The sequence below is a fragment of the Mirounga leonina genome, unplaced genomic scaffold (assembly GCF_011800145.1).
Source record: "Mirounga leonina isolate KUSES-001 unplaced genomic scaffold, KU_Mleo_1.0 Mir_165, whole genome shotgun sequence".
NCBI classification, from domain to species: domain Eukaryota; kingdom Metazoa; phylum Chordata; class Mammalia; order Carnivora; family Phocidae; genus Mirounga; species Mirounga leonina.
In genome coordinates this window covers 68,855,699-68,881,894 of record NW_023270415.1, presented here as the reverse complement: position 1 = coordinate 68,881,894, position 26,196 = coordinate 68,855,699, and the positions used below count along the sequence as shown (strand labels likewise).

The 26,196-nt window shown below is 39.7% G+C and overlaps 1 pseudogene; it reads right to left on the bottom strand.

The window, feature by feature from the left end:
* Positions 1–23,583: 23,583 nt before the first annotated feature.
* Positions 23,584–24,515, bottom strand: LOC118014784 (annotated as a pseudogene).
* Between the last annotated feature and the right edge of the window lie 1,681 nt (positions 24,516–26,196).

Below are 26,196 nucleotides of genomic sequence, written 5' to 3'. Positions count from 1 at the left end.
TCCAAGAGCCCGTCTCCTTTCACAGGGGATCCATGCTTTTAAACCTAGACTATATAGAGATAGATATAGTTATAGAAATAATGGGGACTTGGGTATCAGGCTGACACGACTTTGAATTCTGGTTCCCTAGTAACCAGATGTGTGTCTTGAACAAGCCACTGAGCTTTGGTGTTCTCATCTGTCTAGTGGGGATGCTAAACCGCACAACTTCTATAAGACAGCACAGAGTCGATGTCCAGTACATGCAGATTACTTCATTCCCTTCTAAACTCTGGGAAGGAAGTGAAATAATTTCTTCTTGGTGCCTATTCATCTCCTCCACCCCCAGTTGGAACACGGAAGAGCTAGGTGTAGAGCTTTCTGACCTGGGGGAAGGGCTGTCAGCAGTAGGTGTTGTTAGATGTGGTGGAGCTTGCTGACTTCCTCCTGGGGCCCAGTTAACAACTGGTGTGTTCCTTGATAGTCAAGTTCAACTTTCACTTCTTAACTCCTAAGAAAGTTGACTGAAAGTTAAGTGAAGTCTGTTTCAGGTGGAAGATATCTTTGCCAGATCTCCATCCTTGACAGTTTCATCCCAGCTCTTCCCAGTGAGTATCCAGGGATATTTAGGCTGCCTTTACTCCCCCAGCAACACTGATAGGCAGAGGTACCCAGAGATGCCACATAGTGAGCCCTGTCATGTGCCAGGACCTGTGCTAAAGATTTTAATACAGTGGGCCCTCCCTGAATCTTCAGGGCAACCCCATGATAGAGAAGGGATGCCATGATCATTGCTATGTTGCTTGTGATCAGGTTATGAGCTTAAGTCACCTAATCCCTAGCAGTGGAACTCATATGTCAATGCCATTGGTCTTTCTATTACAGGGATTCACAATTCATCATCATGGGGCTTCATTTTCAGGCACATGCTTAACCCATAGTTTTCTAAGTGTTCATTCTACCAGTAATGGAGAAAATCAGACAGCAAACTTGAGGGAGAGATAGAACATTTTCTTTTATGTTCTATGCTCTCCTAACTCTTTACTTCAGTTTACCAAGTAGGACTATAAGGATGAAAATAGTGACCACATGGCAAAGAAGGATTTGATGAATCTGACTTTGGTGGCATGAGATGGACTTTTTTTTTTTCTTCCTGAGGATAGAAAGACTATAACATGGTGGTTAAACACATGGACGCTGAAGTCACATTTTCTAGGTTCATTCTTTCTTTGCACATGTGTTGATTTCCAAGTTAAATACATGGACTCTAAAGTCAAATTTTCTAAGTTCATTCTTTCCTTTCATATGTGCTGATTTCCAATAAACATCTTGCAATTGAATTTAAATTAAAAAAAATAAACATCTTGCATCCAAACTCCATCTCAGTTGGATTGCAGAGAACCCAGCTTGTGAAAACTAGCTATCTGCATTTGCTCTTCTTCTTCCTTTTAATTCCTTAAACAATTGCAAACATTTACTCCTGTGCTACTCCACTGAAATGGTCTTTGATATGGGTTCAATGGCCTCACTGCAACAATATTTAATTTTCAGTTTTCACCTTCTTGGTTTCTTTGCAGTATTTAATGTGGTTGACCACTTACTCCTTAAAACTCTATTGCTCTGGCTGCCATGATATCACACACATTGGCTCCTCCTTCAGTCTGTCCCCTCTACAGTCTTCTCTTCCTTCTATCCTCCTTTAAATACTAATGTTTTTCAGGAATATCTTCTCACCTCACTTATCTTCTGAGTCTACAGACTTTCCCCAGCTCAACTCTTTGAATTTCACTTAGTTTGACAACTCTACATTTTTTGTGTTCTGTTTTGATCTAGTCTCAGTCCCCAGACCTAAATATCCAAGTGCCTGATGGATCATGCTTTTTGGTTTCCTCCCATTCCTCCAAAGGCAACATGTTCTAAGGGGATTCATCATCAGCCTAACTATACATAAGCTTCCTCTTTGTGTTTAAGTTAGAAACTGAAGAGTCTTGGTTCTATCCCCTTCCTCATGTCTCCATAATCTATTACCAAGTCCTATGAGTTTTGTTCCTAAACATGTTAACTTCTTGCCTTTTTTGTCTTGTCTCTATTAGGTATATGTACCTCAGACCCTCAGTATTTCTTACATTGGCTTTGGCAACGATTTTCTAATCAGTCAACCTGACCCATAGGTCATTCATATTCCATGTAAATGTGAATCTGGTGAATGAAGGGCAACAGGAACTCTCACACTGACCATGCATGTATCAACTGGTTTAACATCTAGGGAAATTGAAAACTTGCATAGCCTTTCCCCAGCAATACCCAGAATACATTAGAGAAACCCCAACATATGTGCACAAGGAGAAATGCACAAGAATGTTCAGAACATGTGCATGATGTTTAATGGCAAAAATATGGAAAAAAACATAAAGGTTCATCAGTAGGGAAGTGTATAAATAAACCATGCCATAGTCATACAATGAAAAATAATACTATAGTCAAGATGAGTGATCTAAAGAAATAACTGCATTGCTATCTTAAAAAAAGATTGAGTTAAAAAAAGCAAGTGGTAAAAAAAATTAATCATTCGGTACCATTTATACAAAATTGAAAAACACAAAAACAATTCTATAATCATTTATGTATATATAAAAATCAGCAGTAATATTAAATCATGCATGAGAATGACAACTATCAAAGTCAGAAAGTAGTTACCCTTGAGGAGAGGGAGATATGTTAGAAGAAGAGCACAGAGTATGTTTAAACAAAATCTGATGTTTTCTTTTTCTTTTTTTTCTTATTTATTTATTTATTTATTATGTTATGTTAATCACCATATATTACATCATTAGTTTTTTTAATTTTTTATTGTTATGTTAATCACCATACATTACATCATTAGTTTTAGATGTAGTGTTCCATGATTCATTGTTTGTGCATAACACCCAGTGCTCCATGCAGAATGTGCCCTCTTTAATACCCATCACCAAGCTAACCCATCCTCCTACCCCCCTCCCCTCTAGAACCCTCAGTTTGTTTTTCAGAGTCCATTGTCTCTCATGGTTTGTCTCCCCCTCTGATTTCCCCCCCTTCATTCTTCCCCTCCTGCTATCTTCTTCTTTTCTTTTTTTCTTAACATATATTGCATTATTTGTTTCAGAGGTAACAGATCTGTGATTCAACAGTCTTGCACAATTCACAGTGCTTACCAGAGCACATACCCTCCCCAGTGTCTATCATCCAGTCACCCCATCCCTCCCACCCCAACCCCCACTCCAGCAACCCTGTTTGTTTCCTGAGATTAAGAATTCCTCATATCAGTGAGGTCATATGATACATGTCTTTCTCTGATTGACTTATTTAGCTCAGCATAATACCCTCCAGTTCCATCCATGTCATTGCAAATGGCAAGATCTCATTCCTTTTGATGGCTACATAATATTCCATTGTATATATATACCACATCTTCTTTATCCATTGATCTGTCAATGGACATCTTGGCTCTTTCCACAGTTTGGCTATTGTGGGCATTACTGCTATAAACATCGGGGTGCCCGTACCCCTTCGGATCCCTACATTTGTATCTTTGGGGTAAATACCCAGTAGTGCAATTGCTGGATCTTATGGTAGCTATATTTTCAACTTTTTGAAGAACCTCCATACTGTTTTCCAGAGTGGCTGCACCAGCTTGCATTCCCACCAACAGTGTAGGAGGGTTCCCCTTTCTCCATATCCCCGCCAACATCTGTCATTTCCTGACTTGTTAATTTTAGCCATTCTGACTGGTGTGAGGTGGTATCTCATGGAGGTTTTGATTTAGATTTCCCTGATGCCAAGCGATGTTGAGCACTTTTTCATGTGTCTGTTGGCCGTTTGGATGTCTTCTTTGGAAAAATGTCTGTTCATGTCTTCTGCCCATTTCTTGATTGGATCATTTGTTCTTTGGGTGTTGAGTTTGATAAGTTCTTTATAGATTTTGGATACGAGCCCTTTATCTGATATGTCATTTGCAAATATCTTCTCCCATTCTGTCGGTTGTCTTTTGGTTTTGTTGACTGTTTCTTTTGCCGTGCAAAAGCTTTTTATCTTGATGAAGTCCCAACAGTTCATTTTTGCCCTTGCTTCCCTTGTCTTTGGCGATGTTTCTAGGAAGAAGTTGCTGCGGCTGAGGTCAAAGAGGTTGCTGCCTGTGTTCTCCTTTAGGATTCTATGATGTTTTCTTAATTTAAATAAATCTGATTCAAACATGGCAAAGTATGACATTTGATTAAGTAGGATAGTGAGTGTATGACTCTTACTTATATTATTCTCTATAATTTTTTGTATGCTAAAGCATTTTATAATTGAAAAAAATCTGACAATGTTACTCCTTTGCTTAAAATATTTCAGTGGCCTCCAATTGGCTACCAAACAACATCCAAATTCCTTAATGGAAAATCCTTCCTAGCAGGGAACTTGTAGACTTATCAAGGGCATTGGTAGTTACTTTTCTGAAATCTACTTCCTCTTTGTCAGCAGAGTCTGATTTCCACTTGGGTGTCTCTGTGGTTCTAGGGAAACCGATGCCAAAACTCAGTTCCAAGTTTGGACCCTGTGACCTTGGCTTAGTCAATTAGCATATTCTCTTCCCCTCACTTAGTGCCTGTTTCAGGGATGGTCACATGAACTAAGTCAGTTTAAAAAGAGTGACTCTCAGTGTTTCTGATGAGAAACCTCAAACAAAATGCCTTATTTTTCTTCATTCCTATTTGCTTTTTTATTAGGTAAGGTAAGTAAGGTAAGCTGCTGTAACAAAAAGTACAGCAAATGCAACACCAAAACCCAAAAGATAAAAGGCCTTAAACATGATGGCTCTGCCAACTGCAATAGGTAGCTTTCACTGGCATCAAGAGGAGGTCTGAGAAAGAGTGCAGAGGGTATGTCTCGGAGCCCCCAAGGACAAGTGGTGAATATTACTGCTGCTCACATCCCAATGTCTAGAACTCTATTGCCTGGCCACGCCTAGTTTTAGAGAGCCTGGGAAATGTAGACTACCTGTGTGCCTGGGAAGAAGAAAATGATTTAGAGAAGAACCAGACTGTCTCTCACAGGAGTGAAAAAGGACATATTTAGGATATGGAAGTTAACAGCAGCCATTTTTGTGCCTGTGAAGCGAGTCAGACTAAGAAAGAAGTGGAAACCATGAGCAAAGAGTGACACTGAAAGAAACCAGGTCTTTGAGGGCATTTATTTGTTTTGCTCCCTATGAATTTATTGAGTGCCTACCTTCATGCAGGCAGTATGCCAGGTATCAGGAGGACAGCCATTAAAATAGAAAACTTCTGACTGTCTGGGGATTCCATTCCAGAAGGGCTAGAACAACTATACTGAGTCTAGCTGGAAATCTGCTGCACCTCTAGATATTTCAGTGATGCGAACCAATGCATTCCCTTTACTACTTCAACTAGTTTGTTCCAAATGTTCTGTTGCTTTCAACTAAGAACATTCTTCCTTACAAAAACTTCTGTCTCCTCATCTTCTCATCTCCAGCCAAGCAAAATAGTTCATTCCCTACATATCCTATGACATTTCTCATTCAGTTTTGTGCACAATTTCCCCTCAACTTGAAATGCCCTCCTATCCATGCTCAAAGTCACATATCTTAATAACTGTAGACATAGAGTTTGAATTATGGTCTTCTAAAAATATCCTCTTCTCTTCATTCTTTCTTCCCTGTTTAGATCAGGTATCCTTTTTGGTATATTATTTAAACAGATGCAACTATGTGCATGAGACTATTTATATGCATTTGTGAATACGATAAAAAATCAGGGGCCTCAGAATCATCTTATTCTGCTTGGGCTGCCATAATAAAATACCATAGACTGGGTGGCTTATACAACAGACATTTATTTTCTCACAGTTTGCTCCAGGCTGGAAATCTGAATTTAGAGTGCCAGCAATGTCTGGTTCTGGTGAGGGCTTCTTTCCTGGCTTGCAGATGGATAACTTCTCACTATGTACTCACAAAATGTGTGGGTGGGGGACACCCCTTTCTCTTCTTACAAGGCCACTAATTTTATCGGAATAAGGACCCTACCCTATGACTTCATTTAACCTTAATTACCTCCTAAAAGCTCTATCTCCAAATATAATCACATTGGGGGTTAGGGCTTCAACATAGGGATTTTGGGGGTGGGGGCACACTTCAGTCAACCATAAGGGTCTAACATTCTACAAAAACATGTAGAAACTGTTATGCAGAGATGCTTCTCAAATTTAGTTCTCAAACCTGCAACATTGGATCAGCTGGGAACTTGTAAAACATATAAATTCTGAGACCACACCACAGAGCTCCTGAATCAGAATTTCTGGGGGTAGAGCCAAGGAATTTGTATTTTAACAACTTTTCCCACCTGATTTTTATGTATTCTCAAGTTTGAGAATCACTGTATTCTACAATACTATTTCTTCAACGAGAGTTTTTTGAGTAAACTTATTTCATGATGAAATGTTTAAGAGATGCTAGCTCAACAAGATGTCCATTGACAGATGAATGGATAAAGAAGATGTGGTGTACATATACAATGGAATATTATGCAGCCATCAAAAGGAATGAAATCTTGCCCATTTGCAATGACGTGGATGGAACTGGAGGGTGTTATGCTGAGCAAAATAGGTCAATCAGAGAAAGACATGTCTCATATGACCTCACTGATATGAGGAATTCTTAATCTCAGGAAACAAACTGAGGGTTGCTGGAGTGGTGGGGGTGGGAGGGATGGGGTGGCTGGGTGATAGACACTGGGGAGGGTACGTGCTCTAGTAAGCGCTGTGAATTGTGCAAGACTGTTGAATCACAGATCTGTACCTCTGAAACAAATAATACATTATATATTTTAAAAAAAAGAAGAAGAAGAAGAAGAAGATAGCAGGAGGGGAAGGATGAAGGGGGGGAAATCAGAGGGGGAGATGAACCATGAGAGACTGTGGACTCTGAAAAACAAAATGAGGGTTCTAGAGGGGAGGGGAGTGGGGGGATGGGTTAGCCTGGTGATGGGTATTAAAGAGGGCATGTTCTGCATGGAGCACTGGGTGTTATATGCAAACAATGAATCGTGGAACACTGCATCAAAAACTAATGATGTAATATATGGTGATTAACATAACAATCATAATAATAAAAATAAATAAATAAATAAATAAAACAAAAAAAAGAAGAAATGTTAACAAAAAAAATACCAAAAAAATAAAATGCAGAGTAAAATGAAAAAAAAAAAAAAGAGGTGCTGGCTCAATAAAGTTAAACAGGTTTTCATTTTTTTGGTGTGACTTCAGGAACTTGGGATGGGCTACTGTGCATTGTGAATCTCTAATAAGAGATGGATACTGTGTCTCCATAGAATGTCTCCCCAGTATGAAGCACCACTTTTCACTTCAGTTTTTAAAGGCAGAACAATTATTAACACCTGGAAGGACTAGTAAGACAACTTACAGCTTAGGAAAAGTTGGTCTAAAGTAATGACTGATTTCCAAACACTACTATTTTGTTTATAATCTGGTTTATACTTATCTGACTACACTGTATGTTTCATCCCTGTGAACAGACACGGGGCCTTATATTTCATATCTACCCCTTGCCTAATGTTCTCATTAAATAGTGTTAAATGACTGGCATTTAATTTATTTTATAAATAGACAATCCTAACTCTTAAACCTTAGACTTTATAGAAGGACATTTATTTATTATTATTGAGCTTTTATTAACCTTAAACTGTCTAGAGATACTAACAATAATTTGAAGAACAGGAGATTTGGAGAAGACAATATTATTCCTGGTTCTTGGTCTTACTGACTTGTTGATCTGGAGTAAATAATCTCTCTGTGACTCAGTTCTCTCCTCTGTAAAAACGAGAACACAGTACTCCTCCAACTGCAGGATTAATCTCAGAGCTGGATGTGGAATGTTGCTGGAAATGTTTTTCAAGGTGATTTAGAAAAGCAAACTGTAAACTTCATTCAAATTTTCAACTGTTTGAGATAAGTGATCCTATCAGTCCACTATTAAGTGCGGAAATTGTCAAGGTTAAGAGATCACTCTTTCTAAAGAGGTCTCTTTTCCTTTTTCTTTTCAGAGAGTAGCTAGGGTGGGCTCATCTGAGGGTTCTCCTCCCACTTGCTCACCCTACTTTCTTGTTAATGTCTTCATTCATTGGGATACAATGCTGCAAAGCTTTATGGCATTTAATATTGTGGGAGAGATGAATCTGAATAAAGGATCACAGTTGAATCATTGCTAACCTTGATGGATTAGCACCAAGGAGCTCTTCAAGATGCCATTTTTTTAAGCTTTTTGAATGATTGGTTTTCAATGGCTCCCTCTAAGGAATTTTAATTTTGAGAGCTGCATAGACAAATGCACACACAAATCATTTAGTGTCCACCTCCAGGAGAAAGGAAAAGTGCTTATAAAGTAAAATTTCCTCTTTTTACTTCATCAGCTTACCTCACCAGAGCAGAGTTTTTCTTTGTTCAAAGTCTAACTTAGAAGAATTTCTTCTAAGTAGTTGTATGAGTAAGGAGTATATATTTGAAAGGATGAAACTCTGTGGAGGAATTATCCACTATTTTTTCCAATAATGTATAATAATGAAGTCTGCTAATAGTGGAGATGATTTTACGGATGATGATAATAAATATTTATCACAGACCTGATGTGCACCATGAATTGTGCTAAACATTTTATATATCTAACCTCATTTGATGCTCCAATATACTCATCAGGGGCAAACTCTTATTATTCCCATTTTATAGGAAATTGGTTTAAAGAGGTTTAGAGAAGCAAAGCAACTCCCTCACTACCACAGACCATTTGTAGTGAAGCGTGCATGGTAAATATGGGGTTCCTGGTTCTGACACTCACTCAGTGATCAAGACCCTTCAGCTCTTGTAGACTCGGCTTCTGCAGCTGTGAAATGGGAATGATTAGGACCCATCTCAGAATGAGACCATACCCGTGAGCAAACACTGTCTACTGTAAGGAGTATGAAATGTTTAGTGTTTTTCTTTTTTGTTGACTCACTGTTATTGATACTCTTGGCTAACATTAGCAAGGCTGGACCGAAAATCCAAATGCCTGGGTTAGAATCCTGTGGATACCATCTGTTCGCTGTATGATCATGGTCAAGTTACTAACTTCCCTGTGCCTCTGTATCCTCGTCTGTGAAATGTAGGTAATGGGTGTGTGTGTGGGCATATATATACTGTCCTCTGAGAATTGTATGGACTACTGACACGTCTGTGCTCCATACATTTTACCTATTATGATTACCATTGTTGTGGCTTTCCCTCAGAAGTGTACTTCTGATATGAGCTTCAGAGAAGAGACGGGCAAAAAAGGCAGAGAACACATGAACCCTCTTGATTCCTTGCAAGCATTAAAGCTACTTCCCCAAAATGAATTGCCCTCCAGGAAGGAGAGGCACTGCTTCCTTTTCAGGTTTCATTTTCTTCTCGCCCACTCTATTCACACCCTCTGAGGAAGGACAAATCAGCGAAAGCCCCGAGAGAATCACTGCAGCACAGATAATTATGAACCTGCCGAGCCCTCGCGATGTTCATTGTTTAGGCTGTAAGCACAGAAAATTAAAGGCCCATCAGCCTCCAGTCTCTCACGACTGTACAAGCCTGGTCTGCAGAAGCCCCCGTGGCACGTGGGGCTGTGCCATCCACACATCCTCTTTAGTAAATTGTGGCCCTCCTGTACTCCCTGAGGCATTTCATGACAGGGTGAAGTCCCTCATTGTTTCACATTTGCATACTTCCTGAGTTTGCAAATTTTGTTGCGTTGCTTTCATTACCGGTGTCCTGAGTCCTTATACGTTTGTACTGCGTTTACTGTAGTTGGAAATGGTTTCTCAGAAACAGGACATTACAAATCCTGGGAGAGACTCTGAGGACTGGAGACAGAGTCCTTTGAAAGCTGTTCAGGAATGCTTAGCATTAGTCTAGAAAATCATTTTTCCCCAAAGTCCTCTGATGGACACCTCTAGAGGGGCTGACACCTATGTGTAGAATCTATTAAAGTATCCATCCTGAGTTCGAGAAACCCAAGTTGGCAGTGAGCAGAGGCCTGCAGTGATTTATTCCAGGAGAAGGAAGATGTAAATGTTAACTAAATACTTTCAAAGTCCTGCGCATTGAGTCAAACACTTTTCTATCCCTTCTAACATGTAATTGAGTCTAAGGTAATAATATAATGTAATTCTCACAACAGTTTGGTGAAATGAGTATTATCTCTGTCTTATAAATAAAGATTCAGAGGCTGCAAGAAATTTAGGCATGAAGAGGTTCAATAAATTAGACATGGCCTTTCATTACCTTCTCTATTGCTTTGTAACCAATTACCTCAAACTTTAGCTTAAGGACAACAGAAGTGTATTATCTCAAAGCTCTTGGAACATAGGACGAGCTGTATTAGTGATCACTATGTCTATGATGATGGTGCGGTTCCTGATGCTGGGTACAGCTGAACTGGGATGTTCATTGGATAAAATCATGCAAGGTAAGTTTACGCAGTAATGCCCAAGGCAAATGTTGGTTATTCCAAGTGCTACTTACATCTATGTAATTAAACTTCACAGTGACTCAATGAGTTGGATATAAGCATTCTCCCCATTTTAGAGGTAAGGAAAGAAACTCTGAGAGACGTTGAATCTTGCTCAAGGTTTCACAGCCAGTAAGGGGCAGGGAAAAAGTCAAACCCAGGCAGTCTGGTTGCAGACCTTGTGTTCCTAACATCTACACCGTACACTCTAAGGGGCTAGATTAAGACAGAGCCTGTATGCCATGACCATATCACTTCAACCAGGGATTAACTGGGAGCTACTGAGGCATAAAAGTAAGAAGACAATTATATTTATGAATTAGAAAAGGGGTCCTGACCGCAGTGCATAGCACAGATTGAAAAGATGGAAAAGCAAGAGACAGGAAGACTGGAAAAATACTGCATTTTAAAGAATAGCATGAAAGCTGGTCCAGTAGGTGAGGTCAGGTCACCTTGTGAAGTAATGAGAACTAATACTGTAGAACAGTGTTCTCTTACCGAGAGCTTTAATTTTGTGTGTGTGTCGGTATCTTGTTTCAGATACTGTTTACCGTCTTCTTCTTTCTTCTTCATATACAGAGGTGGCCTCACCCAGCTTCTCTCGCAGTTTGCTGTGGCTATGAGATTGAGCTTTGGCCAACAGAATATGATATGGGCCACCCCATGCATTCTTCTTTACTCCCTGTCCTCTTCTGGCTGACTGTGATAGCAACCCCAGGATGACTTCAGAAGCCCTGTTCAAGATGGCAAACTCGCTACCAGCTTGGACTCCTGAGTGACTGTGAACCAGAAGCTCACTCTAACCCCAAACCTTCAACACACACTTTATCTGCCACCTCACTGCACTGTCCCATACTGATACAATGAAAAATTTTTGTTGTGCTGAGATTTGGATCTGTTTGTAATCACAGTCTAGCCTAAACTAACTAATACATATCTGATCCTAATAATGCTAAAATTATAAAAGCTTAATGCCCAGAGGTATTTTAAACTTTAGTGAAAACTATTTCTCTTTGATACAACTCTCTCATGCTTTTACACTGTATGTTAACTGGAACTTAAATAAAAATTAAAAAAAAAACCCAACTCTCTCATGCTTTTTGAAAACTCTTTCTGTCACAGCACTTTTGGGGAAGTCCTTTTGGATATATTTTCAGTTAGGGGAAATTAAAAAGAGAATAATGTGAGAGGAGAAAAAATAGTACCTCATGCTTCAGGATGTACAAAAGATGCCATCTGCCCTGGTGGGAACAGCATGAGGGTCGATCATTTGTAACCCATGGAGCACCGGGTTTCTGAAAGTACACTATTCTTAACTTAGGTCAATTTCACTGAAGAGGTTACCCTGGTGATTACCCCAAATACGTAAAATTCATATTTTAAACACAATGGCAGGAAACCAAAAATGGGTAGGCATATTTCTGATTCTCAGAGAGTACAAAGGGGCCCCTGAAGACTGACAGCACTGGAAAAACAGAAAAAATGGGTTTATTTCTTTTTCTGAAGAGCAATCAACCTCAAACTTACTACTAATGACTGTTTCATTTCAGTCTACCCACGTGGTTTTGTTTCTTCTACTCTGTAAATGTGAGCCTTTTTGGTCATTCTGACAGATTTTCCAGCACTAAAAATATCAGGGGCTTAACTGACAAATCATGGGTATTTTTGACAAGATAGTAGATTAGCCCTGGGAAATTCTCTCCACCTGCTGGAAAAAAAAAAAAGACACCTCAGGGTTACAGAAACTCTTTCAATAGTTGGCCTAAGGTTTCTGTCTTTCTTTACCATCTACCCATCCTTATTCATACATAAATGGCACAGGATTACTTAGGGCAGTATTTTAAAATATGCTAATATTAATTAATCAATATAGGAGTTAATAATTCCCTGTTTACCTGTGACTTTTCATGCACTAAAAATATATGAGGATGAGATGAACCATGAGAGATGATGGACTCTGAGAAACAAACTGAGGGTTCTAGAGGGGAGGGGGGAGGGGGGACTGGTTAGCCCGGTGATGGGTATTAAGGAGGGCATGTACTGCATGAAGCACTGGGTGTTATACAAAACAATGGATCATGGATCACTGCATCAAAAACTAATGATGTACTTACTGTATGGTGACTAACATAATAAAATTTAAAAAAACAAAAAACAAAAAAAATAAATTTGTTAACTTAAAAAAAAAATATGAGGATGAAAGTCATGTTTGTTTTTCACTAAAAATTAAATCACTGATCTCCTATTGCTCTCAAGGGCATTGATTGGCATCCATGATGTGAACACTCAGCTTCTTGATATGAAAACCAAAGGTGGAGTGTTTATGTAACCCAATGAATTCCTTCTGCCTCAGAAATGGTCATCTTCCTTCTAATCTACTTTACTCCCAACTGGCTTTCACATGCTGTGTTCAGTCAACAAATGCTTAATGGATGGGGACTTTGGGCCTGGCTTTTTGTTGCATACTGAAGATATAGACCCTTTCCCTGCCATCAAAGAGGTCGCTGTGGAGGAGGGAAGCCAGATTTAATCAAATGATCCCACAAATAAATATTTGCTTATGAAATAATAAACGCTGCAAGAAAAAGGGGCAGGCGGTTTGCGAGCAGGTAACAGAGGATCTGATGGTACCCAGTGATTCACTCATGCTTTCCTGTAGGAAAATGAAAGCTGCCATCTAAAGGAAGTGCCAGCAGTAGTTAGTCAGGTGTGGTAGATCAAAAGTGGTCAGCTGCCCCCATAAAGAGGTAGAATTGGTTTCCTTACCCACAGAATCTGGGCTAGTCTTTGACTTGAGCATCCAGTAGAATGTCCAAGTAAACATTTCTGCCCTTGCTCCCTTGGAGCATAGCTTTGCGAGTGCCAACTGAAGAAGTCCACTAGCCTACCTGATGATGAGAGGTCCCTGGAGAAGCGCCGCCCTGCCGAGTTCCCTGAGCCCAACCAGCTAACCTCTTGCTCCCAACTGTGAGCAATCCTGCCTTAGATCATTCAGCTGGGTCTGGAGGCCAGATACCTACAGCTTACAAAAACAACTCTAGTAGATACCGCCAAATCAGGAGCTAGTGAAATGGCTGTCATTTTAAGACGCTGAGTTTGGGGGTGGTTTGTTATAGGGCAATAAATTACTAATAACCCAAGTTTGGTCTGGGGACTGGGACTGAATTCTAGGCAGAGACGGAGGTGTAGCAAAGATCTGCTGAGGGAAGAACGTACTTTTAGGGAACAGAGTGGGGGCAGACAGAAGGTTTTGGAGAAATAGACAAGGTTCAAATCAAGCTGACTGTCAGAACCTGTCAAAGACCTCTGTTTTTATCTTAATTGCAAAGGAAGATCAATAGATGGATTTTAAGCAAGGAAGTGACATGGTTAGATTTACACATGTGCATTGCTTTTTTCTTTTACCAGACCGAAAACCCATCATGGCAGGGGTTTATAGGGGACATCCATAGTGGAAGCTCAGAAAGTCTTGTTTTACTGTTTGACTGATTAGATCATCAGGATACCCAGTAGAATAAAGTGAAATAACCCAGGAGTCTGGGCAAGTTCAGAGGGTTGTGTACAGTCCAAAAATAGAGGAGATGGGAGGTGAGACACCACATCTTCTCATAGTTTAAAACCACTGGGGTGTTCTATTTATGGCTGAAAAAGTCATCATTTCTACCAAATTTCCATTAAAAATCTGTCTTTGATTCCTCTTCTGATCAGCTGGCAGCCACTGCTTTCTTTGCGTTTGAACCAGAGTTTCTTTGATTAGGTTGGCTGGTAAATAGGGAGAGGAGACACAGGGAAAGCCAGATGATTCACTGAGCTGAGTCTCTGTCTCCAAACCTGTTAAGGCTTTGGCACTAAGGTTTGTGAGGCTCAAGAAGAAGTTGTCAGTATACCAAAGGAGAAGCTTGGAAGCCTGATGGCTAGTCTACTTCTTAAACAATGTGAACTCAACAAGGGCTCATGGAAATACCAATGGGATTTGGGGGTTAGACCATCTTAAGTTTAAATCCATGCTATGCTATTTACAAATTGCATGACCTTGTACTAATAAATTTATGTTTGCTTCAGTTTATAAAACTGTAAGGGGCACAGGGATTATAAAGTCTACCTACCATGTGGGTAAAGATTAAATGAAACGTATACAGAAAGCATCTGCCCAGAAAGTTGTCAATTACAACAGGTTTACTTTCCATTATACTTCAGAGTTTCTGAAGAACTTTGGACGGTAGGTGCCAATGGCATTTGTTTTTTGTCTGTATATTTTTCATACACACTTGAATTTTATATTTGGGCTCACTGCAGATTTCTCTGATTTCAAAGAGGAACATCATCTTTCCTTGGCACATGTTTCAATCTTCTCTTTACTCCAGTTCAGTGGTTCTCAACATGGGCTGCACATTGAAACCCCTGGGAAGTTTTAATAAAAATATCAATGTCTGTTTCCATCTCCAATGATAAGGATGTAATTTGTCTGAATTGCGGCTGGGACACTGGGATTAGTTTAATAAAATAATCTTTTGTAAATAAGTATGTGCATGAATCCATTGAACTGCAGAGATTTTTTTGAGGGGTAAAGAGTACTACCTATTCCTAGAACTCACTTTTGGATTAGATCTATAGCCAATGGTATTTCTACTACACCATAGAAATGATATAATTAAAACTTTTTGGTTAATATGGTGACTAAATAGGCCTGGGGCCACCTGCTGGGTAAAATGGCTTTGTAGCTCCCTAAATGAACACTCTTAGATAGAGCCTAAGGGAAACCAGCCTTGTACCAGGGAGTTGTGTTTCCCTTCTTCACTTGAGATAGAAAATAAAAATACAAACATTGTCTTTAAATTACAGGGGCTTATGACCGTCTAATACTTCATCTGTGTGATATCAACTCATGTGATGTGATTTCTGTCACTTTGTACATTTAGACTTCTCGATTTCACTCAATAACTAATTCTTCAATTAGGGTATGCTGCCACCAGGTGGCAATAGGGCCTTACTCGTGATCACCATCTTGGACTAATAATTGTTCATTCACACATTTATTCATTCATGGTTATTTGGAAAGTTAATATACCTTTCACTTACTATCATTTAAAATTCAAAATGTAAACCTTAATAGCATAACTGAAGTGGTATAGTTAATTTGCATTTCAATAATTATAAAGATTGTATAGATGAGTGTGCATGAATTGCTGCATATGTATGTGAAACTCTACATGTCTACACATATGAATGCTTCTAGAGAAATTAAAATTGAAGGTAAAAGTTCATACCTTCCTCACTATCCCTTATTTATGACTAGTCACAGCATAACCATGCGTTGTTCATTTCTGTGTTCTATAGTCAAGTTTTGCTGTTAGCACCTCTATGAGATTGAGTACTACGATGGAATTTCAGATGAACTTAATATTAAAATTCACTCACATGGGATTCTCGAACTTTCTAGCAATGAGTATTTCCTATTAAAGAGTTATTAATATAGCTGCTTTCCCACAGCCCTCTGATGAAATTACTTCTATCAACTTTACTTCCTGGTAAGTTAACTTTCACTCTTTCCACATAGGAGAAGAGCAGAGGACAGTGACATAACTCTGTGTTATTTCTGGGCATAGTGAGTCTTCATGACCAATTCCTCTTAACTACAAAAAAGAAACTCTCTTTCTTCTGCCAGTGGAATGGGGCAATATCATGATGATGTAGCCATTAGCTATGCATGACTTGAAAGCTATACACAGTGATTCTCTTCTATCGATAAGCTTGACTTTAATATCATTTTGAGCTTTTGACAGATTATCTTTGACATGATGACTTTACTAAGAAGCAACTTAGAAATTATTTTAAGAGCATCTTGTTGTTCATAAAGAGGAATTGATAATGACTTTGTATCTCCCTGTGTACCAATATCTTCTGAGGAAAGGGATCTTAATGATACTCGCTCCACCTACTTGACAGCATCCAGGCCAAGAGACATTGTAAGGCGCAACAGCAAATTGCAACAGTGAATCTTGGTGGGCCAGAAAGCCCTGTCTCTGTGCTGAGAATGGGCTATTTGCACTACCTCTGAGGTGATTGACTAGAATTTTGACCAACCAAACCACTTCATGCTAATTGCTGCCTATGTAAACTAATCATATGCTCTCCTTTACAAATTTGGCACAAAGACATTGGAGGCCCACTTATCCCAAGTTATCCACATGGAGCAAAGCTGAGCAACTCTCCAGGTAATTTTGGAAGTCTACACAACCCAAAGTTAGAAGAACTGGGCTCAGGGAGATGCTGCTGCTGCTGATACTATTTCTATTTTGAGCTCCCTTATTCCTTCAAACAGCTTTCTATTTAAGTAATCTGTGAACGTCAGTAATCTGTTCAGCTAAACTGGCCCAGTCACATCACTTTTAAGACAGCCTTTTTCATGGCATTTACATGCAAGCTGTAAGCTGGACAGACAGTGTTATCAGACAATGGACATTTGTGGTTTCGATCTTCATGACTTTGACTCTTTGGAAAAGATCCCAAAGACCCATGAAAAGTTTTAAAAGCTACATCAAATCTGGTCTCTCAAAATTCTGTTGTGGGCCACTCCACAGAACTCTGTCCCTTCATTTTCTATATTCATTCCCCAATTAAAGTATCAGATTCAAGATGGCGAAAATACCATTTTCTGAAACTGTTATTCTGCTTTTTAATCCTTGTATCATTATTTATCTCTTCTTATATTTTTGCCATGTTTCCTCAATTAGTGTGTGATCTCTTCCAAGGCCACGACCATATTATGGCACTCTATGTCAGTAAATTCCTGCTTCAAAGTTAGAAGCCCTGGTCCATCTAACTCACTTTTACATTCATTTGTTATTATGCTAATTCTCTCACTAGTATGCACTTGTGCAATACATATTTATCAAGTGCCTTTTCTGTTATAGGCACTATTTTTGATGTTCAGTATCCAAGAGTAGAAGAAACAGACACAGGTCTTTGTCCTCATGGAGTTCATGTTCTAGTAGATGGAGCAAGTGAAATATACAGGAAGCTAGGTAGTGATAAGGAAGTGGCCATCTCAATCAGGTCAGGCTGTCTCTATGGACCCTCAGCCTGGCTACAGTTCCTGCCTACGGTCAGCTCCTGGTGTGCCTCATGTGTACCCTAAATAGTGGACTGCTGTCTGCATTAAAGGCTCCCTTTCAACCCAGCCAGAATAATTGGGCTTCTTTCCTACTTCCTGCTTTGAATTTTACTTCGCCAGGACTAGAGTTTTATCTTAAACGTCCAAGCCCTTGAGTTGAAAAATTATTCCCCGATCAGTTCTTCCCAAACCTCACTGGTAGAGATTTTACTTCATCATGCCTCCCTCTAATCCTGGCTAAAAAAAACACTGCACCAAAGACAAACTATCACCTGGTGCCATGGTAGTTCCATTTCTCTGTTGTTTTTTCAATAATGTATTCATATGTTAAACAATATGCTTATTTATAGACACTCTATACTAACTAGATGTTAATAATGTATTCATATGTTAAACAATCTGCTATATATGATAGATTTTACTGGGGGAGCTTGTTGGAAATTCAGAATCTTAGGCCCTGTCCCCAAACAGCTGAATCAGAATCTGGTTTAGTAAGATCCCCAGGTAATCTGCACACATGTTAAATTTGGTGAAGGGCTGAAAGTCTAGAGGGATGGTAAATGAAAGGCAACAAGAAGATCCATCTTCAGCACTGCAGGGAGGTACAGGGTCCCACCTCTCTTCTCACCTAGATGCTCCATAACAGGAGAACTTACTGGTCTACCTGGTTTGACTTGGGGACTCTGAGTGGAAGGACTAGGGTGAGACAAGTGAGAGACTTGGACAGTGCAACACTTCTGGAGGCACAGAGTCTCAGGTGCCCACCATGCACTTGTAGGAATCTGAGGGTTTGTTCCTCCTTCCATTCTGTACTCATGGGATCTTGCTTGCCTCACCTTAGGCCTGGCCCCATTGAGTGCCCAGGCTGATCACTGAATGGGAGCAGCCCTTGATGGAAGGTTACCCACCTGAGGGTGAGTATCTCTTCTCCGTCCTTTCTGTTCCTTAGGAAAAGCCCCTCTAGTTGTGCTTTCTTGTGCCCCCCCTCTACTCTTTTGCATTTACCCTTTTGCATCTCCCTATGGTTTGATGGTAAAATTTGGGAATAAAATGGAATGGAATGAAAAGGGTTGCAGAGCCTCTCTGTCTACAGCTGGGTCCTGTAACTCCACTCACTTCACTAAATGTTCAGAGCATCAGACCAGCTTAGGATGACCTAGGTCCTTTTTAGTCTTGTCACGGGTCCTTGTGCATATATCTTCCTTGATAGCCACATAGAGGGGTGCTTGGAAAATGGTGTAGGATTCAAGCATTCCTGCTTTCCCAACTCCTTACCAGAGAGTTCCACATTGAGAGATACTGGGAATGTATCTGTTATTTATAGGGTGTTGACTTATTTTCTGTTTAGATGATAATCCCAGGAGCATGGCTCCCACAGTAGAGAACCCTGAAGGGAGGAAGTTTGAGTGATTGGTTCACCACAATACCACAGACACCTCCAACAGGTGTGTGGGACCTGGGGCAGGCTCCTGCACTTTCAATTGTTCACTTTTCTCATCTGTAAAATGAGAAACATAGTAATTCTTACTATACAGGATTATTGAAAAGACTAAATCAACAAATGCATGTAACAAGTACTTCATAAGCTACTATGCAAATATTCTTGTTTGCAACCTTGTAATTAAGTTTAAAAGGAATGCAGGAGAGATGAGAGGAACCATGAGAGACTACGGACTCTGAGAAACAAACTGAGGGTTTTAGAGGGGAAGGGGGTGGGGAGATGGGTTAGCCCGGTGATGGGTATTAAGGAGGGCACGTACTGCATGGAGCACTGGGTGTTATACGCAAACAATGAATCATGGAACACTACATCAAAAACTAATGATGTATTGTATGGTGACTAACATAACATAATAAAATAAAATTTAAAAAAATAAAGAACTATCACAAACTGAAAAAAGAAAGGAATGCAGGAAATTATTTTTTTTTTAATAAAAGAGGCTCAGAGAACTTAAGTATCATCTCAAGGTCCATAGTCTGTAGGTATTGGGGCTGAGGCTTCTACCAGAGTGCCCCACTCCATTCCCTGCCTCCCCATCACACTGCCTCCTGGACATGTAGCAGAGACATCTCACTGTTTATGTTCTCTGAAATTTAAATGACATACCCTCCACCCTCCATTTACTTTCCCTCTTTATATCAAGACATCTTTTTAGATTCAGCCCCTTGGAACCTATTGTCTTAATTAAAATTATTATTGATCAGCTTCTTGCAGAGCTGGAGGTAAGGCAACAGCTGAAGCAAAGCAGGCTCTTCCTATTTGCATTTCAGGTAGGTCAGCAAAATGTGGCACTGCAGTTGTGCCTGCATGGTAATAAAACATCTTAGAATTCACAGTACCTCTGCAGCAGGCTTGGACCCACATTCAGGCCAGGCTATGAGGCTCCACATGGACTAACAATCCCTCTGAATACCCCAGTGATGCCTTACTGGGCAAAGAAAAAGTCAACTTGGAACTGTCCCCCACTCAAAAACAACAACAACAACAACAACAAAAAACCACCCCAAAAGTCTTGCCTGTCCCAGACTCTGTACTGTTTAGCTTCTCCAGCTGCATGGGGCCATCTGAAACTGCACTGGGTACTCCCTCCTGCCTGTTTCTAAAGTTAACCTTCATTAGAGGCTGGAGAAAGTCCACAGACTCCAACATCCTGAGATCAACAAGTGCCCCATTTGTGTACCTCACTTCTAAAGTCCAGAATGATCCTGCAGTGCTGTCTCATTCTCCTGTCTAGAATCTAATTTGGGGACTTTGAAACTGAGATATTGACTTGCTTTTCCTAGATGACCTTCTTAGGTGACAATTAACCAGGCAGATCTCCTGCTTTATATTTCCAAACCCTTTCACCATAATTCCTGTGATTCTCATCCCATGGTCAGTGACCTACCCTCATTATTCATTCATTCCCTATTCCATTCACTCTTTAATTCAACAATGTTTATTGAACAACTTTTATGAGACAGACTCTGCTATGCATTGGGGACATGATGGTGAACACTAGTCTTAGGGAGTCAGAGCTTCTTGGCAAAGACAGACATTCATTTATCAACATGAGATATTTGTTAAGCACCCACTGTGTGGCAGGGATTGTTCTTAGCATGAAGGATACAGTAGAGAATGAGCAGGTATAATCTTTGCCCTCATATAGCTTACATTGTACTGGGGTAAGGTGGGGAGGAGAGCAACAGACACAAAATAGTAACATGTCAGGTGGATGGAAGTGATAAGGAGAAAATTAAAGTAGGGAACTAGGGAAACAAGCAATGAATAGTTCTATTTTACATAGGATGATCAGATATGATTTCTGAGAAAGTGAAACTGGAGCCAAGACCTGAATGAAGCTAGGAAGCAAGTCGCACAAATATTTGGAGGAAGCATGTTCTGAGAAGGGGCAGCAAGAATGTGGACACAAGGCAGGGGTGTGTTTGAAGTTCTTGAGGATCAGGAAAGAAGGTAGTGGTCTGTAAGAGAAAGGGCAAGTGGTGGAGGTGAGGCCAGGCATAATGTAGAAGCAGGGAGTGGTGCGCAGTTGTGTATAGAGCCCTGTCATGCCCTTGTGAGAACTTGGGTTTTACTGAGTGAGATGAGAATGTACCAGAAGGTTTCGAGTGGAGGAGTCATCTGGTCTAATCCTTGTGATGACTCCTAAGTGAGAAGAAGGTTGTTTGGACCAGGGTGCTGGTAGTGGTGTTGGTGAAGGTATTTTGAAGGTAGAGCTATCAAAATTCACTGAATGATCAGACCTGGAGTATGAGAGGAAGAGAGAAGTCAAAGATGACTCCATGACTTTTAGTCTGAACCACCGGATGAATGTGGATGTCATGAAACAAATAATCTCCCAATGAAGGGTAACATTATAAGCTGAGGTTAGCGCTGTAGTTGAAAGACTCTGAACCCCATAACTTATCAATCTCACTTCCGTCATTCCCCTTTTCATCTTCTACTGTTCTACTAGCCACGTTCCATCTTATCACAGGGACTTTGCACAAGATGCTTCTTGTAAGGACTTTGGATATAGTCTAAGAGTATGGAAAGCAGGCATTAAACAATGTAGTGAGATGATCATATTAGAGCTTTGGAAAGCTCCCTTTGACTGCAGGTTGAGAATGGATTAGGGAGGGAGACTAGTTAGGAAATGATTACAGATATAGGTGAGAAGATGATGGCTTGGACCAGAGTGGTAGCACATTAGATATAGCCTGAGGTGAGACCATACTGGAGGCACCAAGGCCTAGGGTCTTCCTAAGTAACCCAGTTGCCATGTTGGCATGGCTATAATTGGTAGGTCAGAAAGGACTAAATTAGAGTGTGGTAGGAGAAAGGTAGGGGGCAACCAGCCAGTATAGATTAAGTACAGGAGGAGGTTAAATGTGGTCTTTTGGGTGGAGCCCTCAGGAAGCCATGAACTATTTCCAGGAAGAGATGACACATTTCTTTGATGCCCCAGTGGTTTTTAAATTTTTCTGCATGAAGTTCACCACTTTCTATACATGCACTCCTCTCCACACCCCTCCCCCTTCCAGGACTGCTTGAAATTCTTCATTCCTGTCCAAGTGCTGGTGTCCTTGTCTATGCTCTGGTGACCTCCTAACAGCTTGAAAAGGAGGCAGTATTGCATTGCATAATGGTTAAGGACACTGACTTTTGAGTTGGACTAACTTGGATTTGAAACTCATTTGTACTACTTACTTATTATGTGGCTTTGGGTAAATTACCTAATTTCCTGGAACCTCAGTTTTCACACCTGTGAAATGGCAAAAATTATAACACCAATTTCATAGGATGGTTATAAGGATTTAAAAAGGTAATGCCTAGGAAACACATGATGCGAAGCCTATCCAATAATAATAGCTGATATTATAAAGTTCTTCATTTGTGATAAGCAGTGTTCTGAGTGCTCCAAGTATATTATCTTTCAAACTATCCTCTTATCTCCATTTCGCAGAGGAAATTGATGCACAGACAGGGTTAATAGCTCACACAAGGGAAAAAAACTATGTAGTGATAGAGTTAGGATTTGAACTCAGGCAGCCCCTCTCAATCAGTAGATGATACAGCCTCTCTCAAGTGGTAAATACCAAGCAAAAGCAGCTACTCGTATCCTCACTAGAAGTTCTCCAGAATGAGCATTCTAGCATCTCAGTAGGGGGGAGCATCTAGTTTTCTGAATTTCTAGTTGCATGGGCACTTTTATTTGTTGAGAATATTTCTAGAAGAAGTGAATCCACTTTTTAAAAAACTCTTAGGTTTCAAAACAATAGAATAGGTGCTCAAATGTTAAATGAAAAATGAATGATCAAGTTGTCTGTAGTGGCCCTTAGGAAATGTTGAGCATATGAGTATTGGAATTAGGAATGGTTACTAGGTGAGGAAAACCCCCACTGAGACCTGGTTTAAAGGGAGTAAGGGACAATGTGGTTCTGGATGTGTCGAATATGGCAGCAGAGCTGAGTGCCTTTGTGACCATGCTATGTTTCATCATGTTTGTACCAGAGCAGTGCCTCTGTCTAGTTTTCCAGTCTTTTTGTAGGTGACATTTAGTGGCTAGAACACAGTTTATACCAATCCTAATATTTCTACATGCAGTGTCATAAGTTATGAGTCCCTGACATGGTGAGAAGTGGTTTGTGTAGTGGGTCAGCACACAGAAGCTCCAGCCTAATCACCTTGGCATTTGATTTCTGATTCCACTACTTTCTAGCTGTGTAATCTTGGGCAAGTAGGTGAACCTTCTGGTGCCTCCATTTCCCTATCTATAAATGGAGATCAAAATAGGACTTATCCTATTTGACTGATGTGAGAATTAAAAGAAATAACACATACAAGGGGTTTAGCAGAGGTGCCAGTATTGTTGGTTGTTGTTACTACAGAGTGCCAATTGTGTGCCATAATCATAAGGTAGGTGACCATTTGAGGAATAATTCAAGAAAGGCACAAAGCTTTTAGATCCCTAAATTTCTAATCATCTGGACTAGATTGTGATAGCAATTTCCTGAGTCTGCTAATTGTTTTATAAACAAATTGCTTATCTATATGTCAAAACCATTTAATAAAAAAGTCCATCCCACTGTATTGTATTCTGTATCCCATTTCAAAATTTTGACATAACATTATGCTTTATATCCCAGTCTCTTCTAGCCCATTTCATTTTATTCTGTTTACATTCTATATTTCACACCTAGTCATTCCACATCATTTTATATTTCATTTAGTCATTTCCCATATTCCTTTTGATTCAATTCCATTCCATAGTCCATCTTACCTCATCTCATTTTATTTATTTATTTATTTATTTATTTATTTATTTATTTATTTTGCAGTTGTATGCCTTTACTTGACAATCAGCAGTTAGTTCTCATCCACATTAATGCTCAGTCGATTTTTGAAAGTGGTGACAGGTTCATAGGTAACCAACATATAGAGCTTATTTGGTGGATCTTCATCCTCATTATGTTTTCTGGACAATCGCACACAGACACAATAAGGAACATTCCTCATTCCTTTGGCCCATACAGCTTTGTTAAACCTGGTGTCAATGCACATATCTGAGTTCCCATCTCCTCATGGGAAATCTCCAGATCTGTTTGAGTGCCTGAGTGGCACACTTCTTGAAACCCAGTCCATGGATGTGCTTGTGAATGTTTATGGTGTATTCTCTGGTTGCCACCTCGCTGATGGCAGAATGGCCCTTTTTCTTGCCATCCTTCTTTGCAGGACCCATTCTGCTAGGCCCTGGTTGGAAGAGCACCTTATCTCATTTTAATTTATTCTTTACTGCATTTATTGTCAGATTCCATGATTTGGAAATCATCCCCCAACCCATTCTATCCCATTTCCTTCCTACTCCATTCCATTCCATTTTATCCAATTTCACATGTCTCCCAGGCCATGTCAGTCTGAGGATAGGAAAATGATAACAATTTCCAAGTTTCTTTTGCTCTATCCCCACCTGTTTTCTGTGAGTAAATTCTCCTCTCAAATTCTTCCTGAATAATTCTGGGGGGTTTCTCAACAACCTATGGTCTAAACTAGTAATCTGATGTTTTTGATAATTTGCAACATTTCCCCTCTCCTGTTCCAATTTGCAGTCATGGCACCTCTGGCTTGAGGCAGTTACACTAGTGGCAACTACTTAGGGACAGAGCAGGCACTTAAATCTCAGGCTTTCTCCTCTACTGATGAGATGTCTCCCATTGAACAATGCTCTCTCCTACAAATAGAAATGGTTGTAGTTTCTTCCTCCTATTTGCCCCCTTTAATGGGTATAATTGGGTCTATCATTACATTCAGTATCTAGGCCTTTAAGGAATAAAAATTACTGGTGCTTTCAGAGGTCTGTTCAGTCAACTTGCACAGTGATCATGGAGTTAAACTATTTGGTTATATCAAGACTGAGCAGAGAATGGGCCCTATAACCAACTAGGACATTTAGCACCCAAAAGATGGGGTCTGGGGGGCATATTTGTCCTACTCAACAGTGACACCTGTTGACCCAGATGGAAACATATGTATTCTAAGAAGAGTTGGGGCAGGGTTTTGGGGATCAAACAAAAACAAGCAATAACTCCAATGGACAACAAAGCAAATAACATAGGAAAGTCATCTGCTCCCATTTCAGTTGGTTCCCTGCTGCCAGAAGTGAGTTAACATTACCCAGGATAAAACCACATGTTGAAGAATTGATGAGTGAAAGCCTCTATGGAATATTTAATCAACATTTAAAGACAAACAATGAATTCTGGTCAGTTTAGAGAAACTGAAGCCCATACATACATACATACATACATACATACATACATACACTGTATGATATATATCATATGTTTATATTTATAGTGCTGAAGACTAAAACAGGAGTCAACTTGAATCAAAAATGAGAAGACTTTTCACTGCAGAGCAGTGATTCCTCTTTAAATTTTGTCCACATATGAAAACAGAATCATATCTTTTGCTCTCCCTCCTTCTGTCTCTCCCTCCCCCTCTTCCTCCCTTCCTTCATTCTTTTTACAAATACATATCAAATAAGTTTATTAACACCATGAGTCAGACCCTAGACTAGGCACTGTTGATGAGGACAAAGTGTTCTACATGTAATGGAGTTCATCAACTATCAGAGAGCCATTTTTTTTTTAAGTATAATTAACATATAGTGCTATATTCATTTCAAGTGTACAATATAATGATTCAATAATTCTATACATTTCTCATTGTTCATCAAGATAAGTGTACTCTTAATCCCCTTTATCTATTTTCCCCATTCCCCCCATCCACCTCCCCTCTGGAAACCACCAGTTTGTTCTCTGTAGGTAAGAGGGGTTTTTTTGTCTGTTTTTTCCTTTGTTTGTTCATTTGTTTTGTTTCCTAAATTCCACATATGTGTGAAATCATATGGCATTTGTTTTTCTCTAACTTATTTCACTTAGCATTATACACTTGAGGTCCACCCATGTGATGCAAATGGCAAGATTTCATTCTTTTTATGGCTAATATTCCATTATATGTAGTAAATGTATAATATGTAATTTCTATATATAT